Source organism: Podarcis erhardii, assembly GCF_964252035.2.
Source record: "Podarcis erhardii genome assembly, chromosome: 1".
NCBI lineage: Eukaryota > Metazoa > Chordata > Lepidosauria > Squamata > Lacertidae > Podarcis > Podarcis erhardii.
The window spans coordinates 87,321,893-87,340,221 of NC_138497.1; the positions used below are offsets into that span (position 1 = coordinate 87,321,893).

General features: G+C 44.2%; 2 protein-coding genes across 4 annotated transcripts in view; one reads left to right on the forward strand and one right to left on the reverse strand.

Annotated features, from left to right (window-relative positions):
• CRYBA2 (crystallin beta A2) overlaps positions 1-15,474 on the reverse strand; it is a 29,525-nt gene extending 14,051 nt beyond the window's left edge. The window contains exon 1 of one of the 2 annotated variants that reach the window (XM_081853550.1): positions 15,470-15,474. The gene's annotated coding sequence lies outside the window, so the exon portion shown is untranslated. Of the gene's footprint in view, positions 1-1,632; positions 1,684-15,469 lie in introns of those variants that run through there. The other variant, XM_081853547.1, reaches the window with a different exon arrangement.
• Positions 1,928-18,329, forward strand: part of LOC309337037 (uncharacterized protein) — a 30,575-nt gene continuing 14,173 nt past the window's right edge. Inside the window, exon 1 of one of the 2 annotated variants that reach the window (XM_081853680.1) lies at positions 1,928-2,092. The gene's annotated coding sequence lies outside the window, so the exon portion shown is untranslated. Of the gene's footprint in view, positions 2,093-14,974; positions 15,376-18,329 lie in introns of those variants that run through there. The other variant, XM_081853679.1, reaches the window with a different exon arrangement.

Here is an 18,329-nt window from a genome sequence, read left to right on the forward strand (position 1 = left end):
TTCTTTCTCTCTCTCTCTCTCTCTCTCTCTCTCTCTCTCTCTCTCTCTCTCTCCCTTTTTCAGCCCTCTCAGTGATCTGTCCAGGGGGGGACAGATTGCTCTTGCTAGAGGTCTGATCACTTGCAGAGCTTTTCCCCACTTCCTCCTTCAGCTTATCCCCCTTTTGCCCCCATCTCCACTCTCCCTGCAGGCAACAGCTATGTGTGGCTTTGGGGTCCAGGTTCTGCACCTTGTCCTAAAATACTGGTGGATCTAGAGGGTGCAGGCTGGAATTTGTGTGTTGTTTGGATGTGGACATCAGAGGTGGCATTTGGCTATAGATTTGCTAAATGTGTGTGTTAATGCATGTACAAAGGGTAGCCAGATGTAAAGATGGGTAAGACTCCTGTATCTTGAAATGGCTGTATATAAGAGGGGATGCTCACAAGTATAGATTGTCACTTAGGAATGAAAATACAACACTTTCAAAAAAAAGCAGCCCCAACTGTTGAAAGAATCAGGGTCCTGGTTCTCCTTTACATGTGGTAACTCTAGATATAGGACAGGATGCAAGCATTTTCATGAGCATATGTGCATGTGTTAGGATACTCAGATGTAACAAAGGAACAGGCTTCTATATTTCTTCATAATTTTGTATAATCATAATTTCTATCCTGCCTGTTCTAGTGCTTAAAGTGGCTTGCCTCAATAAGCACAATAAACACAATATAACATTACTATTAAAACAATCACACGTAAAAAGAAAGGCTCCAGAACAGAATCATTTAAGGTCATTGTCAGCAGCAGCAGCAGATCATGTCAACAGTACTTTCAATTGAAAGTCTTAACAAAGTGGTTTTGTATTTTATCCTTAAGGCAAGGAAGGAGTCAAACAGGGAAGTTTAGCTAGTGCAGTTGTTCCCCTCATTCAGGCAGCATTAAGAAAACAACCATATACTGAAATGTCTTCTATGCAACTATTAAAAATGATGGGGGCCTTGGATAATGTTTCTGCCAAAGCCTTAGGGTTACCAGCTTTCTGAACCTTTAACAACAGTATGATCTGCAGATCCCATGGACTGCAAGAAGATCAAACCTATCCATTCTGAAGGAAATTAGCCCTGAGTGCTCACTGGAAGGACAGATCCTGAAGCTGAGGTTCCAATACTTTAGCCACCTCATGAGAAGAGAAGACTCCCTGGAAAAGACCCTGATGTTGGGAAAGACTGAGGGCACAAGAGGAAGGGGACGACAGAGGACAAGATTGTTGGACAGTGCTCTCGAAGCTACCAACATGAGTTTGACCAAACTGCGGGAGGCAGTGGAAGACAGGAGTGCCTGGCGTGCTCTGGTCCATGGGGTCACGAAGAGTCGGACACAACTAAATGACTAAACAACAACAACAACAACAACATGATCTGCAGAATTAGCTATCTCCATGCTCCGGAAAGTTGAAGTCAATTTGGGGTCCATGTAGTTGCTGAGGGATTTCCCCCCTTTCTGGCCAGTTATTGGTGACCCTACGCAAAACTCAGAATAATTGTACAGAAAAGGGAACTTCACTATTCAAAGTACAGGAACCCAGTCCTCTTTTTTTCAGCTGGCCACCCTAGTTGAAGCCTTGTCCTCTATTATTTCCTGATGATATATTACCTTATAGTCAGTAAAGGATGGTTTTCAAAGGGGGCTTGGGTTGGGAAAATGTGGTGTTGGTGTTGTGAAATTGATGGAAACAGAATAATAATAAACACCCTAATTTGTGTTGGTAGCAGAATATCTACAGCTTAGGGAGTGGACGATTTCCACCTTCAGTGGTCAGCCCTGCTGGTGGGAAGAATCAGGGGCAACAGACTATTTAGCAGAGCAGATAGGGAAATTTCTCGTCACATGGGGACCTAAACCTCTAGTGCTACCTGGCCCAGTTGCTAGGTAGCACACTTCCAGGGGAGGGGCTGTTTCCCCTATGGTGATCATGGTAACACATGGAACCTTGAAAGAGCAGCAGTTTTTGTTATTTTCCTCTATGGTTACCACAGAACCTTCAAAGATTAAAAGTTGGGAACAACCACTAATCAACAACCATTAGTAGCAGCAGTAATTAATAAGGGTTGAGGTATGGACATTTCCCACTCCCATCCCTCCAGAGCTTTCACACTCACCATTGCCTTAAAAAAATATATTATCATGCTTCCTGGCAGCTGCCTTGGAGATGGTTGTGAGGAAGAAAGGTAGTGTAGACAGGGCTGTGGCACCATCACCTCTCTCTCAAATACACAAACCTGTAAACTATGGCAAATATAATCTCCCCAGATATTTTTCTGTTATGATGCATTTATCTTTCCTTGGCTCAGCACTCAGGGTCACTGGGTGTGGCAGAGAAGGAAGGATGTTGGTCTGACATGATAATCAATGATCAGCCTTCTTGCCTTCTTGATCCTCTTTCAAGCCTTCTTGACATGATAATCAATCTTGACATGATAATCAATGATCAGCCTTCTTGCCTTCTTGATCCTCTTTCAAGCCCAGTAGCCTCTGTCTCCATAGTGGTTCTTTCACTGGACCACTGGCCTCGACTGTTCCTATTGTACCTCTTTTCCTGGCCTGTGGACTCCTTGACCCTCATTCTGGCCAATGGCCTCTGACACGCTACCCAAAAAGAAGCTCTTCCTGCTGCACTAGCCTCTTGGCTGTCCATAGCATCACTTTTCCAGGCCCACTGGCCTGATTCACTGCCTCTGTTTCTGGACCTTTGTTCTCTTTGCCTGCCATGGGGCAGGATTTTCTTCCTAGCCCACTGTCCACAACTGTCTGCAGAGGGATCCTCTTCCTGGCTTGCTGGCCTCCTTGATGATCCTCTTAGTGCCTCTTAGTGTCTTCCTTCTGGACCCTGGCTTCCTCTATTGTCCTCAAACCAGCTCTTTTCTTCCTTGACTGTCCCCTCTTCTGCCCGCAAGACAGTGTCTTTTGCTGACCCACCAGCCTTTAGAATCCTCCCCAGAGGCACCCTCTTTCTAACTTCTTTTCAATCCTGCGCTAGTATCTGTGATTTATGTCAGTCTCGCAGATCTGTCTCAGTCCAGTAAGTCCCATCTAATTCCCCAGCAATACGGAATAAATTTGTGACTTCACTCCTTGGCACTTATAACTTACTGTTTTCACCATTTTTTTGTACCATATATGTGATCTGCAAGTTTGAAGTTTAATTATAGGGTCGTTCAAGATAAGCTGCAGTTGTAGGGTTTGCAACCATGCTAATTCTAGACTGTTTATAATCTTTTGGCTTTTTCCATATATATTGAGTACAAACTCTGAGTTTATCTACATTATAGACGTAAGCTCACTTAACAGCCATTTGGTCTTCTAAACAATATACTGTATCTGTCATTTTCAATTAAGCCTAGGAGTGGAGTAACAAGGAAACTATTGGATAGGATTGAGGTTCTCATAGGGTTGCCAATAACTGGCCAGAAAAAAAAAGGGGGGGGGAATCAATCAGCAACTGCTTGGACTTCGAATTGACTTCAACTTTCCAGCGCATGGAGAAAGCTGATTCTGCAAATTATACTGTTGTTAAAGGCTCAGAAAGCTGGTAACCCTAAGGCTTTGGCAGAAATGTTATCCAAGGCTTTGTGTTCTTAATAACTTTGTCTGGCAGAAATCAACAGGTAAACACTTCCCAGCAAGGAACCATGAAAGCAGAAAATGTTTTGCTTGCAGTTTCTGCTTCTCCAGCAGCTCTTAAGGGTGCACAGTGTTTCTGCCACTAAAATATATAAAACAGCAATCCTAAAGTATGGAAAATAGACATGGCTTCAGGGAGAGAATCTGAGGGATATTCTGCAGTGCTGAACAATCGCCATTGATAGCATCAGCAATAAAACTTGCCTCTGATAGCTCATGAATGAAACCCTAGCGGGTGGATTTGTCCCTCCTGTACTTGGTGACGATTGTGGTACAGTGAGAACAGAACATCCTATTGCCTGAGGGTGCCCAGACAGACAGCTCGGTGGGAACAACAACCCTGCCTAATAGAGGGGCTGAATATTTCATCCTCATTCAGCCACCTTGTGAGCTCATGCTGACAGGTGAAATTTAAACCAGCAACATTTCAGCTTGTAATGTTCTTAGCTCCTATGCCACATGGTTCAATGGGAGCTCCCCCCCCCCATTCAAATTGCAGACTTGCACACTTCAGATCAGGATCATAGCACAGAGCAAAGGATTAAAGTTCCTCTCACTTGCACTGAAAACTGGCCTGGCCTTCTGCATTGCCTATTTGTGTAAAAATAAAAACAACAACCTAAGCTAAAGGGCACAGCTCTAACGTTATGCTCTAGTTTAGCCCCTACAGTTGCTATGTGAATTTACCTTTTGGTTTCAAGCTTATAAAATTCCTAAACAACTGGCCCAGGGTTATAACTGATTTTTAAGCCTTGTAGCCCAAGCCTATGCATGCTTACCCTAGATAGTTTGGTGCCCTTTAACGTTTTGTTAAAATTGGCTGCCAATTGGTTGGCAACTTGCAGAGGCCAAACTAAAATAAGATGTTAGAGATCTGTGTCTGAAACACTCATCATTTAATATTTTTTAAGCAGCTGCTGGGCCTGGGCCACTTCCAGTAGAGACCACAGCACTAACAAAGCAGGGTGTTAACCCATTCAGCTAATGTAAAATACCACCAGGTGATTTTCTGGTATTTTCCTTCACCAGAAAGGCAGCCCTTATTTAGGTTGAGGATGGAAGGGTAAATATTATTATCTAAATCCATGGTTCCCAACATGGGGCACACACCCCAAACGGGGACAATTTGAATTTTAAGGGGGGCAATTCGAGAATGAGTTATTAACAGTTAATGCTTCCTCCACATGAATAAGAAATCACTTTTTAAATAATAAAAATTATATGTCACGGGGGGGGGGGCGTGTCAGGATTTTAGAGATGCTTAGGTGGCACATGGCCAAAAAAAGGTTGGGAACCACTGATCTAGATCCTTGGTCTCTCTCCTGCCACCCAACTCCTCAAAAATACATTAATATGAGACCAGTTGTCAAAGGTGGATTAAGTGGACTACTCAACAAACAACATATTTGGTCTGGTTGACCCCCGACATGGTTCATTTCTGCAGCCACTCCTTGTCTCCCAAACTATTGTCTCATCTCTTGTAGGTTGGAGCCTAGGAGTCCTGGTTGCAGTCCTTGGCTAGTTGGGGTTAAGGTGACCTGCTAGGAATTGAAAAGATATCAATCACTAAAGCTTCTTGCCCTGGAGTCTTATGAGCACACATATCACACCATGCAGTTAACAGGAAAGAAATTCTATAGCAGCTAAAACCTTCTCTAGGGTTTCCACAGCCCAGCCCTGCACTATAAACTCCAACTGTCTCTCTCCAGCTGCTTCCAGACACCATGGACTCACATCTGTTTGGTTGCTGGCATCTGTCTGTTTTGGGAGACAATGGTGGAATGCGCTTTTGGGGTGTTGGAAGGTTGTGGCGCCTGCTGCTGTTGTAGAGACTGATATGGGAGAATGCCATGTGCATAGCCGGGGAGGGGCTGAGGGGCAGCTGCCCCCCACCCCCAAATCAAGTTAATAAATAAAAACACTTAACTGACCAACTGAGTCTCGGATAACTTGGTTCTGCCCCTCCCAACATAAAGCCTGCCCTGAAATAAATCCTGGCTATGCCCATGGAGAGGAATGCTGGTGGCAGTGTGGGTTAAACCACAGAGCCTAGGACTTGCTGATCAGAAGGTTGGTGGTTCGAATCCCTGTGATGGGGTGAGCTTCCGTTGCTCGGTCCCTGCTCCTGCCAACCTAGCAGTTCAAAAGCACGTCAAAGTGCAAGTAGATAAATAGGTACCGCTCCAGCGGGAAGGTAAACGCCGTTTCCGTGCACTGCTCTGGTTCGCCAGAAGCGGCTTAGTCATGCTGGCCACATGACCTGGAAGCTGTCTGTGGGCAAACGCTGGCTCCCTTGGCCTATAGAGCGAGATGAGCGCCACAACCTCAGAGTCGGTCACGACTGGACCTAATGGTCAGGGGTCCCTTTACCTTTTTTATACCCATGGAGAGTGCCTCTGACTTGCAGACATAAAATGAAACATGTTTGTTTTTTCTGTATCACATAGACCCCCCACAGTATCAGTCTTACCATGTCCAAATCAGCCTTGCTCCACAGGGGCAGAAGACATGACTGCCCAGAGAGGTACTGGAGTGGGTGGGACCACTAGAGCAGTGTTTCCCAAGCTTGCGCCTCCAGCTGTTTTTGAACTACAATTCCCATCATCCCTGACCACTGGTCTTGCTAGCTAGGGATGATGGGAGTTGTAGTCCAAAAACAGCTGGAGGCCCAAGGTTGGGAAACACTGCAGTAGAGGGAATTTCATCACCCCTGCATGGCAAGCTGCATCTGCTAAACAATTTGTGTGTGTGTGTCAAGAAGACCTGTTAAACACACAAGCCTTTTCTTCCTTTGTATCTTGCTGCCCTATGAAGGACTACCTGCAGCTATATTTGCATCCCTGCTTTCTGTTTGCTCAGGGATGCATCCACAAAACATGCTGCAGTTAACTCCTAGCTACCACATCCTGGTGCCTTACCCTGACAAGCAGGAACTTACCACTACCCTCCCATTCCCTGTCTGGGCAGGCTTTTTACCCTGACCCAAGATACAGATCAAAAGTCTGAAAAACACAGGACAACTTGGGTGCACTGATGCAGAATCCAGCCCCTGCCAGCACTTCCTGTACTTTGAAGAGACATAGAGAAGAATACTGAATTTGACTAGGTGGGCTTCTTTTTAAGGGCTGGGAATGGCCGGCCCTAGAGTCCCAGCTGTTGTGCAAGGATGACATGTTGGCACCACACCTGACTTCAATTCTATTATATCCAGGTTAAAAAACAAAACCTTTCCTGATGAGGAGCTGTGACAAGGGACAGCATAAAGTGCAGAAATAAAAGAGCAACATATTTCTTTGGGACTTTGGCAGCCCTACTTACCTCTCTCCATGTCCAACATTCCTTATGACTCGTTTGTGACCTTCCTTCTTCTGGGCTAAATGTCACTTCATGTCAAGTCTTTTTGCTCTGTCTTTTATGCTGCAATGAAACCAATGAACAAAGTGAGAGCAAAGATAGCGCCCCCCCCTCTCTCTCTCTCTTAAAAGACACTGCAAATATGGAATTCTGTTCGATGAAATGTAATGGAGCTGCAGTGCTCTGAAATAACAGTCACAGATTGTGTAATGTTAATTAACATATATACCCTACTTTTCCATAAAACTCTATGATACCTAGAATAAAAGGCAGCCTTTCACGAAGGCCTTTCTTATCAACCTCTGTGTTTGTGCATATAATAAATGCACACTGGTTCCTGTTGGTTTATGCGTAATGTGAAATGTAGTTGTGCTAGTCACAACCACATTTTAGGGGTGTCACAGCTATTTTAGGTATGTTGTTGATCATCTGTGACAGGTGACACCACACACACACACACACACACACACACACACACACACCAAATACATTTTGAAAAACTATTTGATAGTTTAAAAGATTATTTGGAGGCCATGCACTCCTCTAGTTTATGAATCTAGCTGTATTCTTTCTTTCTTTAAGGAACTCCCTCCCTCGGGTCACTTCTGCATCATTTTCTGGAGCTTTCACTTTAGAGACAGGGTTGCCAACTTGGAAAAAAGTAGCTCCTGTTTTTGTGCTTTTAATGGAAACATTAGTAGGTGACAGTGGTGTGAAATCATCACCTGATTTCAAGCTGTTTTACAAGGCACAGGAGCTGATCAGTTGTTTTCTGGCCAGTTGGCAATCTAATTAAATATTATGCATTTCCCTTAGAGCATAAAATTAACTAGTTTTATTTAAGGGAGAAACAGCAGCATAACAGGATCTCACTCTTATCTATCACACTTTCATTATTAAAAAGTCACTGGTGGGCAGGGGAATATCATGAAACAGTTAAAAATAAATACTTTCAGAATGCTTTCAGGGATGAAATGCAAGGAAAAATTCTGAAGAATGATATTTGGATTCTTGGAATTATAGGCAGAAAAGTTGATAAAGTTAACAGGATGGACTTTGGTTGAGATTTGTGAAATGACTTTAGTGCATAAGAAAACAAAAGGCAATGTGGGAATAATAAGAATGCCAGTGAGTGCAGGTTGCATCTGAATATAAAGGGACCCCTGACCATTAGGTCCAGTCGTGACCGACTCTGGGGTTGCAGCGCTCATCTCGCTTTATTGGCTAAGGAAGCCAGCGTACAGCTTCCAGGTCATGTGGCCACCATGACTAAGCCGCTTCTGGCGAAGCAGAGCAGCGCACGGAAATGCCGTTTACCTTCCCGCTGGAGTGGTACCTATTTATCTACTTGCACTTTTGACATGCTTTCAAACTGCTAGGTTGGCAGGAGCAGGGACCGAGCAACGGGAGCTCACCCCATCGCGGGGATTTGAACTGCCGACCTTCTGATCGGCAAGTCCTAGGCTCTGTGGTTTAACCCACAGCGCCACCCGTTTAAATAGAATCTATGTAAATGAAGTGTGGTGTAGTTTTCAGGGCGTCCTGGTTTTTACTTTTTGAAACATGGCAACCCTAAAATAAAGCTTGAAGCATTTTCAATTTGCTAGGAGGGAGGCCTCCTAGAATGCATCTGATAGATTGAGGAGAAAAGAGGAACTGATCTGAAGGGAGCAGCCCTGATCTGTGCATATGGTTGCCTCCATGTTAGGAACCAATATTCTATGCCCTTTGCAGTTACAGCATAATAGAAATTTAACAAGTACAGCTGTCATCATAATTTCATTTCCATGCAAAAAATAAATAAATGAAAAAGGCTTGCCTGTTGGGTGCCTACCTGCCAAATAGCAATTAAAAGCACAGTCTCCTTCCATAAAAAACAGATGGCATCCCATTTGTGAAGAAGCAGATTTGTGTTCTCTTAAGCATTTAAAACCGTACATGGTTCAAGTGAAAGAGAGAGAGCTTAAATGTGTTGGTCTGTCTACAAAGTGGCCGCTTATATATCACCCCCAAAAAAGGGGCACAGATTTGCATAGCTAGGAAAAATATTGCCATAAATAAATAAACTTGTCAAGACAGTTTTAAACTGGTGGGGTTAAACAGATAGCAGTGCTGTTTGAGATTACAGTCCTTACCAGGGAGTAAGCCCCATTGAACTCAGTGGGACTACCTTCTAAGGAGACACTCTTTGTTAAATGCCTAGGGGACCTGGCTCTCAATTATCAGTTTGTTTCAACAAATGGAGACTGGCTCAAAACAGTTGAGTGTTTTTAACACACACACACACACACACACACACACACACACATGTGGGCTGTTTATCATTTTGTTCAGACTGTATTGGGGGCTTTGCTATTAGCATATTTGAAGTGACTAACAGCTTTTTATTTCTTTTTGCTTCTTTTTCTGAATAGTATTGTAACTGCTATTTTCTAATACCCACCTGTTGAGCTCTGACTCACTGCCATTTCTGGGGAAGGAGAAAATGTTTTGTTTGAATGGGGTGAATGAACTTCCTGAGAAGGTTTAATTATACAGATGGTGATTTTCATCTAACCCATGAGTTTGAAAGGGGGGTGTCTCATTTAAGTGGTACCCATTAACATGTAAATGTTGATACATATGTAAGTGGTGTTTTTGCTGTCTTAACTGCAGAACTGTTACCATGGTGTTCATGCTGTACTTTGTGGTAATTTTCCTCTTAATGAAGGAGAAGTCTTTCTGCCTCGTAATACTAGAAATCAAAATCAGGGCCATTTTATCTAAGATGAATGCTGGAAAATGCTTATTTATTTATTTATTATTAAAGATTTTCTTGATTTACAGAAGTATGTGTGATGTCTCTCGTATTTTTTCCATGTAACATTTTTACAAATCAGTTTCATTTGTTGAGACATTAGGAAGAAAAGGGGTGGAGGGGGGGAAGATGGGTGGGGTTGGGGTTGGGTGGTGATGTTTCTATTTTGCTTAATGTATGTAGGGTTTGGTGTCAGCGTTGCTCGTGCAGGTTCTCTGCTGTTCACTTGTGTTCTTCTGGTGGTGAGAGAGGTTGGGGTTGGCCTAGGGTGTGGTTGTTTGTTTGTGATTGGCTGTGGTGATCTTTGTTTTCGTGAGTGGGGGGGTGTGTGTTTTGGATCAGGTTAGCCATATTGATTTGTATGCTGTTGGTGAATTATTGTCATTGCCTTGTTGGGCTGTGTATGTGATAAAGGGGAGCCATACCAGGGTTAAGGCATCATCTTCTGTTTGTCCCCATTTCAGTTTATTGGTTAATTTTTCTAGTAGGGCTGTTTCCCATACTATTTGCTACCATTGGTCCATGCTTACTCCTGACAGGTCTCTCCAGTGTCTGGTTATGGTGTTTCTGGCTGCTGAAATTAGGTGGGCTATGAGTTCTTTGTGGTGTAAGTGGGCATTGTTGTCTTGGAAGATGTTTAGTAGGGCCAATTCTGGGGTGATGTCTAATACTTGCTTAGTTATTTTACATATTTCTCATATGGCTGTTGTCCAGAATAGTTGGATTTTGGGGCACTCCCACCACATGGAGGTATGTGCCTGTGGAGGTGCACCCTCTAATGCTGGAAAATTCTGAACAAAGGAAAGTACTTCTTCACACAGCATGTTGTAAAACAATAGATTCCGCTGCCTCAGGATGTAGTAGTGATGGCCACAAACTTGAATGGCTTTAAGAGAGTATTGGACAAATTCATGGAGGATGCCTATATTTCTACATCCATTTGTTGTGGCAGTATGTCTCTGAATCAGTGTTAGAAATTAGTCAGGCACCAGGTACATTTTGCAACTAGTACAGGTCCAATTGCGACTACGTGGAAATCTCTGGATGCCAGATTGGCAGTTGGGGGCAGCAAAATGTCACAATATTTTCCTTGAAGCGTGAATTTGTTTTATTCTGGATTGTTTGGTTTGATGTTTTAATGTGTTGTAAACCGCTTTGAGATTTGTTTTTTTTAATATAAAGCAGTGTAGAAATGAAATTGATAATAATAATAATAAACCCCACTACAAAAAATACCCAAAACACATGCCTAGACATTCCATTGTGGTGATCACAACCTATATTTAAGGTGCCATTTGACAATTAGATTTTATATCTGATTTTCTAACACTCCTGAATATTGCTGGGAATGATATGGGGAGGTGCTGTTGTGTTCAGGTCTTGCTTGTGGATTTCTATAGGCCACTGTGGTAACATGATGCTAGGCTAGATAGATCTTTGGCCGGATCCAGCAGGACCTTTGGCCTGGCCTTCTTATGTTCTTGACAACATGACATTTTAATATGTAGATTAAATAGAAGTGCAGAGTAATGGTCTATGAAAGCTCTCCACTAAGGTTCCAAACTCATTGCGAGGTATAATGTCTGTACTATTAATTGGTATAAGGCACCCAACCATGTTGCCTTCCAGATGTTTTGGACGATGATTATGGCCATGCAGGCTGGGACTGATAGCAGTTGTGTTCCAAAACAACTGAAGGGCAACAGATTGAGGAAGGCTGCAGCAAGGTCCTGAGTCGTCTGCAACTTCTGTGCTTTCCAACCTGTTCTTCCTCTTACACCCCTTCCTTGCTGGTTTTGAGTTTAATTTATGGTTCCTGCTGGCCACAGAATAGTAGACAGGAAAGAGGATAGGTGAAGGGATTTGTGAAAGAACAGAGTAGGCTGTGTGGTTGCTGTATCATCTCTTGGTGTAATGAGGCAAAGTTTTAAGCACTGTCTCCAGTCGAGAATGCTGGCAACCCTACTGTGGATACCATAGGGCAAATATTCTGTGGACCTGCATTGCAACCAGTGAACCAAATCCAGTAGCCAGTAAGTATGATTTTATAAGGAGCTCTGCCAGTTGGATCATACATATTAAATCTCCGAAGCACAAACACACTCACCAGAAAGAAACTACTTGGCCAGCTTCTGTGCCTGTAACAGCAGCTTCATAGGGAGAAATCAGCAAACGAGGCTTTTCACAGCATTGAGGGAAAATAGTATAACTTACTAACATCTGCACGTCAAGTTATCTTAAAAGCACAGTTACTGGGGCTAGTGGAAAAATTAGAAACCCTAGGGACAGGGTAGGAGTCCTCGTGGCCCAACTGTACTTTCCTGAAAGGAAACAAAATGTAGTGGAGAGTTGTCTGTTATTTGTGTCCAGGTGTTCAGGTTGTTCCTTTTTTTCTTACCAGGCAGAGGAAACTTTCCCCATTATTTGATGCTGGAAAAAGCACCACTTTGCTGAATTTCTGTTTGTTACCTAGCGGTTCAAAAGCAGAAAGGCCCTGCCAGGTAAAGATTGGCAATCTTCTTTTGAAGAAGTTCTGTGAAAGCTGAGTAATTCACATGGTTGTGATTGCTAAAATATTCATGTGTGTTCTACAGTCAAAAATTGCTTGTTGGTGCATTTGAAACTGATAGTTATCTTGTTTATGTGTTTGAAAAAAAGGGCTTTGGGGAAAAGCAAACCTTTTGTAAATGCAAATTTGTCCACATGAATATGTCTTAATATATACAAAAAATTGGTTGATTTCTAAAGTATGATTTTTGCTGCAGGGTACCTATTGTTTAGAATTGAATTATGTCTGAAACTAAAACAAAATATCCAAGATAGAAATTAGGGTCAATGAACCATTTTTATCTACTTTTGGTTGGTGAAAAGTTAAAATGTTAATGCAGCTAAACAAATACAGTACAGTACTTGCTTATTCATTTAAATAGCTGGGATTCAAGGAGAGCATCTGGAAAGTGCACAATTCATAGGCAGCTATGATTGTTCATAGTAAGGTCCCTTAATTCAATAGATTTATGGTACAATCTATGTCATGTATACAGTACTCAGATGTAAGACACATTAAATTCAATGGGACTTGGTCCTTGTCCTAGGTTAATGTGCATAGGATTGGAGATTCGGATAGTCACGTTAAAAATGTGATTCCTAAAACTCATTTGGAGTCCTTACTGGAGTCACTCTCCCTCATTTTTTACCATAGCAGTAGCAGCACTTTTCTTACATAGACCACATAAGAATTGTTGCCCTCTTTGGTTATCTTTTCTCATCCCTGGTGATAAGCAAATTTATCGCTGCACCCTGGCTAGTCCCAAAATAGCTGGCTCATAGGTAATTTTTATTCAAAACTGAAGCTAGGCTGTGTTGGCTCTCCCTTCCCGGATGCAAATCTCCTCTCCAGTTTCTGCTTGAGGTAGCAAGGACTGATGTGAGAGATAAAGTTACTGGGGACTAAGAAGAACACTCCCTAGCCCACCCTGCAACACTCTCTCTCTCTCTCTCTCTCTCTCTCGTAACTTCCGAACTTTCAGGTAAATATGGAAATGCATCCGTGCTCCTGATTCTAGGGTTTTCAGAGGAACTGTTGCTGGAGATTTCCCAACTGGAAGGCAGAAGTTTTCTTTGAGCAGCCCACAACTGCATCCCTTAATATTAATCTGATTCTGTATCCATACATAAGGACTGCTGACTGCTCTTTGAACCTCACACAAGCACCCTCTTTCAGTAGGTCCCCCCCCCCCCCGAATCTGTTTTGGTGAAAGGAGAAAAACTCATATGTGTTCATCTTCATTCCACTCTATTTCCTCCCCCATTACCGTATGGAAAGCAATTCTTTTTTTTACTACAACAAGGCTAAAGAACACAGTATCTGGGTGATGATAATTTTTTCTTTGTATATGACAAAGCAGCTAAAATAGCCAGCCAAGAAGATCCAATCCAAAGTGCTCATAATCGAGGACAGGAGTATGTGGGTGAACTGGCATTGGGAATAATGGGGGCAGTAGAAATACCCTTAAAACCCAAATTAAAATCCTAGTTTTGCCACAGAATCCCTTTGGGAATGGAGGGCAAACTGTTTAGTTTCCGCTTCAGTTTCTTTCTGCAAAATGAGCCTAATGGGACTTGCAATTAGTGGGAGGTCAAAGGCATTAAAAGAAGGTAACAAGAGTGGCAAAATTCAGTTGGTCAATAAAGTAGTTAGAGGACAAAATGGGCAGCAATGTTACAGGTGTCCTTTGTAAACTGCATTGTCTTTCTGAACATACGATTCCTCCAAGTGCTGGCAGCCTTCAATAAAACCTTTTCCCAAGCATAGCTGCTGTGTAATGCAAGACAAAGATGGCTGACAACTCACTTCAAAATATCCCATTATAGCCATGCTCAGAAAAAGGCTTGTGGTGGCCAAGCCAAGCCTTTTATAAAGTTGCCTAGGCTGTCTATGGCTGTTTTCCTGGACAGGTTGTATTGCCAAGCGTAGCTTACTTGATGCAGAGGCTGGGTGTTGAAGCAATAGGAGGGCACAGGTGTACAAGGCTCTAAGGATGCACATGATGCCCCGCGAGCACACGGTGCATGTAGGTATGTATGCTACATGCATGTCGCCCATTTCCACTGCGCAGGCATGCCATGTGTTTGCAGATAGGCTGGACCTGCCTAACGCGAGCCGAACGAACAAAACATTCACGTCAGGTCTTGTGCGTGGGGCTCGACGCGAGGCAAGCACAGCAATAGCCTGGGGAGAGGCTACTGGAGATGTGTGAAGGAGCCCATTCCTGCCATGTCATTCTGCCACGAAATATGCCCCACAGCTGCCACATGGGATTCCAGTCAGAGCATCACCTGGAAGGGAATGCCGAGGTATCTGTGGAAGAAAAAGAGCTTATAGGGAAAGGAAAGGAAAGGAAAGGAAAAGGGATGGTGGAAGGGAATGGTAAAATAAAAGAAAAATGGGGCCAGGAGTAAAAAAATACTTAACAATAAACAAATAAAAGAAAAGGAGAGGCAGGGGTCATGTCCGGCAGAACTAAACCCTCGGATTTAGTGCGGGATAGGTTTTCTTTGCCTTTAATAAATATCCAACCGTTTTACAACAGTACAATGTAGGACCGAATGCTGTCTGGAGAAGGGAAATTCCAGATTCCGTTTCCTCTGACTCATGAATCACACTGGGTAGCCACGTTGCTGTAAGCAATTAAAAATAATGACAGAGGGAAGAATTTTGCCAAGCTTAACTTCTCTTCCCACCCTGATGGGAGAAGCTGCATATGCTTAAATGCTCTCTTGTTGGCAAAACTATCGAAGGCAGAGAAGTGCAGTGCTGAATCAGGCACCCCAGCAGGTTCCCTTTTCTCTCCCACCCCCTTCCCCATGTACCAGGGATGGTCCTGGGGCACAGCAGAAGCCCCTGTGCATTTGGGGTGTTGAGCCCCCCATAACAAACCCCCACTGAGGCAGCCTCCAGCCGCCAGTCTCCTCTTCCCAGCGCCCATCCCCCCCCCCCGGCATTGCTGAGCAATAGCCTGGGAACATCTCACCTGGCTCCAGTGACACGTTGGCAGCTCCAGGTGAGGGACTCACCTTCCCAGCCGAGCAAGTGGAAAATGAGGGTGATGCTGGCCCTGCGGTGGCTTTTATAGGCCTGATAAAAATAGCTCTGGCTTGGCAGGCAGCAAGGGGGGCCAGGGCGTGGGGGGCTGCATGGAGGAGCCCGAGGGCTGGGTTGTCACCAGGAGAGTGCCGTCTCCCCTGCACACCTGTCATGGGCTCTGCATTTGCTCAGGGCAAATATTGACACAGCAGGGCAGGAAGGCAAGCCAGGCATGCAGGGTGGGGGGAGAGGGGGGCATCAGGAGCCCCCCAGATTAGCACCAGAGCCCTTGCTAATGGGGTTGATTAGAGCCAGCAGCCCGGGCAACTCACTGCACAAAGAGCAGAGAGGGGGAGGGAAGGAAGGCAACGCTCATTAAACCTTCCCTGGAACAACACCAGCTGTCGCTTTCCGCCCACCTGCCTCTCTCACTTCGCTGCCCCAGGGCGGGCAGCGTGGGGAGGGGGGAGGGAGGGAGCGCAGTCCTGGGCAGGTGTATGGCACTGCTGGGAACACAGGAGGAGAAGGGAGGAAGGAGGGGATGGGCATGGCCGAGGGAGGGACGTGTAAAACGTCCACATCCTGGTTCAGGTGCAAGGGGATTGGCAGGTGCCAAGGAGAATTGGGCTTGAATGTGCAGCTTTGGGAGGGAGAACAGGAGAGGAGGCTGTGCAGAGTTCCCTTTGTCACACCGCTGGCACTGGAAGGCAAACCAGAGGGAAGCTAGGTTGCCCATTTGTGCCAGGCAGAGGCCAGCAAATTCAAATCAGGCCTAAGTGGGAAGAGTACCTTGAGTGCACTATTGAGGAGTGAGAGGCTGGAGAAAGTCACAAACTGAATGTAACTCAGCGTGGTGTTTATACACGCACACACACACACACGTACGATATGCACAGTTTGGAGACGGTAAAGCAAAAGAACTGCACACAATGTACTGGAGCTTGGGAGGTGACTGTATGCTTGGGCTTCTGCTGGAGAACAAGATTCAGTCTTTGTATTAATCGTTTGCCTAGTCCCTTTAATTATATTAAAGTGCTTTTTACAGTTTTCATTTTGCTATGATATATTCCTCCCATTTTACATATTGGGCACCAAGGCAAGAGGTGTACTTCCTGAAGGTCTACCCAGTGATTTCATGCTGAGCGGACTTGAACCTTTACTACACATCTACAGTCATTCCGCTTGGACAAAAGTCTTCTCTCCTTGGGATCCCTCTCCCCTTGGTCTTCTGTAAACAACATCAGCATTGGTAGAGCCACCGCTGAAGTCAGTGAGACAGAGTTCTCTCTATGGAAACCAAAAAGGCCATGAGAATGAGATTTCTGAGCCAGGAACTTGGAAGAGAGTGTTGAGTTCTAGTAGTTAAGGCAGCTTTATGTGACTGAAAGGAAACATTAAAGCTAGTGTGTGCATTGCCTGTTCTGGGAATGCATTTCTGGTTCCATGTTGCAGGATTAAACTATACTCCCAAACTGAGTTAATGGATGTCATCTAACGAAACAGTATTTTAGCTTTAAAAAAAACCCCTAAAACAGAGGTCAACAAGGTTTATCTTGCCTGAGCCGGATTGGTCCCACGGAGATCCCTCTGTGGGCTGGATTGCATGCCCGTGAATGAGCGTGTGCCCCCACGCGTATGCGCCTGCACAGATGCGTTCTTCAGCGTCTGCGTCTGTGCAGATGCGATTTTCGGCGCCACGGGAGCAAGGCGCTGTGCCGGTTTAGTGCAGCATGTGAGCGGGCAGCTCGGTTCAGGGGCAGCTCATGGGCTGGCCAAATGACCTCTACAGGACGCTACCAGCCCATGGGCCTTAGGTTGCTGACCCCTGCTCTAAAACAGTGCTGGTAGTTAAGGCCCTAAGGCAGCCTGCAGTCAATGTTGCTAGGGGCTCTGCATCCCAAGAACCCACACTGAATGGAGTCTCTCCAGGCAAAACTAGAATTTATCCAAAGCACAGAACTGCTGCCCAAAACAGCTGCCACATCTGGAGTTCCTTTCCCCTGTAATATTTTGTAATGATACCATCATACTGTGCATTCACACACACATCCCTTGATCCACATCATGGGGCAATAGACATGGGACCTCTGGCCTTAAGAGGCATTCCTGTGTTTTCCATAATGCCTAGTTCTCCCCTTGTATGCTATGCCAGCAATGAAATTGTAAGGTTGGAGCGGACTTGCACATCATTTAGAGTAGCCTGTCAGAAATGAAACTGAAATTTCCATGTGCCAGCAGTCCCATAAAACAGAAGGGTGCAGCCTTTGTTGTAGACTTTATGATCACTATAGCAGAGTGTAGGTGCATCTGATGTCCATGAAAAGCTTATGTCATAATTTGTTATTCTTTCAGATGTCTGCCACAAGATTCTTGATTGTTATTGTAGTGTATGTGTGACAGCCAGAAGTGCCTGTAGGCTGTAAGTATAAGAAGGAAAGTAGAAGAAGCAAAGCAATTGGGGTGTGTGTGTGTGTGTGTGTGTGTGTGTGAGAGAGAGAGAAAAAGCTTGGTAGGAATTCAAAGAGGTTAATTTTTCATTGAATGTTGCCCTTTTTCCAGGATGACTGTGTGGTTTTTCTTATTTAGATAACACTTACAGGGTGGACAATGCTTTACAATGTTACTTGATTTCAAGACGAATGTGTGCTATTACTCTTGCTCCCATTTTGCAGCTGGAAATCTTAAGGACAAAGAGATTAGTGACATACCTAACACCATACAATGCGTTTTCTCCTACATATTTTAGAGACATTCTCACTCAATTTTCTTGCCTTAAGTGGCATGTTAGTTTCACTTTTGAGGGGACTCAATTTGTGCTTCCAATATAATGTGTGCAGTAACACCAGCAGCATTGGTGGGACCAGTATCAGTAGAAATCCAGGTGGGTGTTTCTTTTCTACATAATTATACAAAACATAAATTGAGCCATAA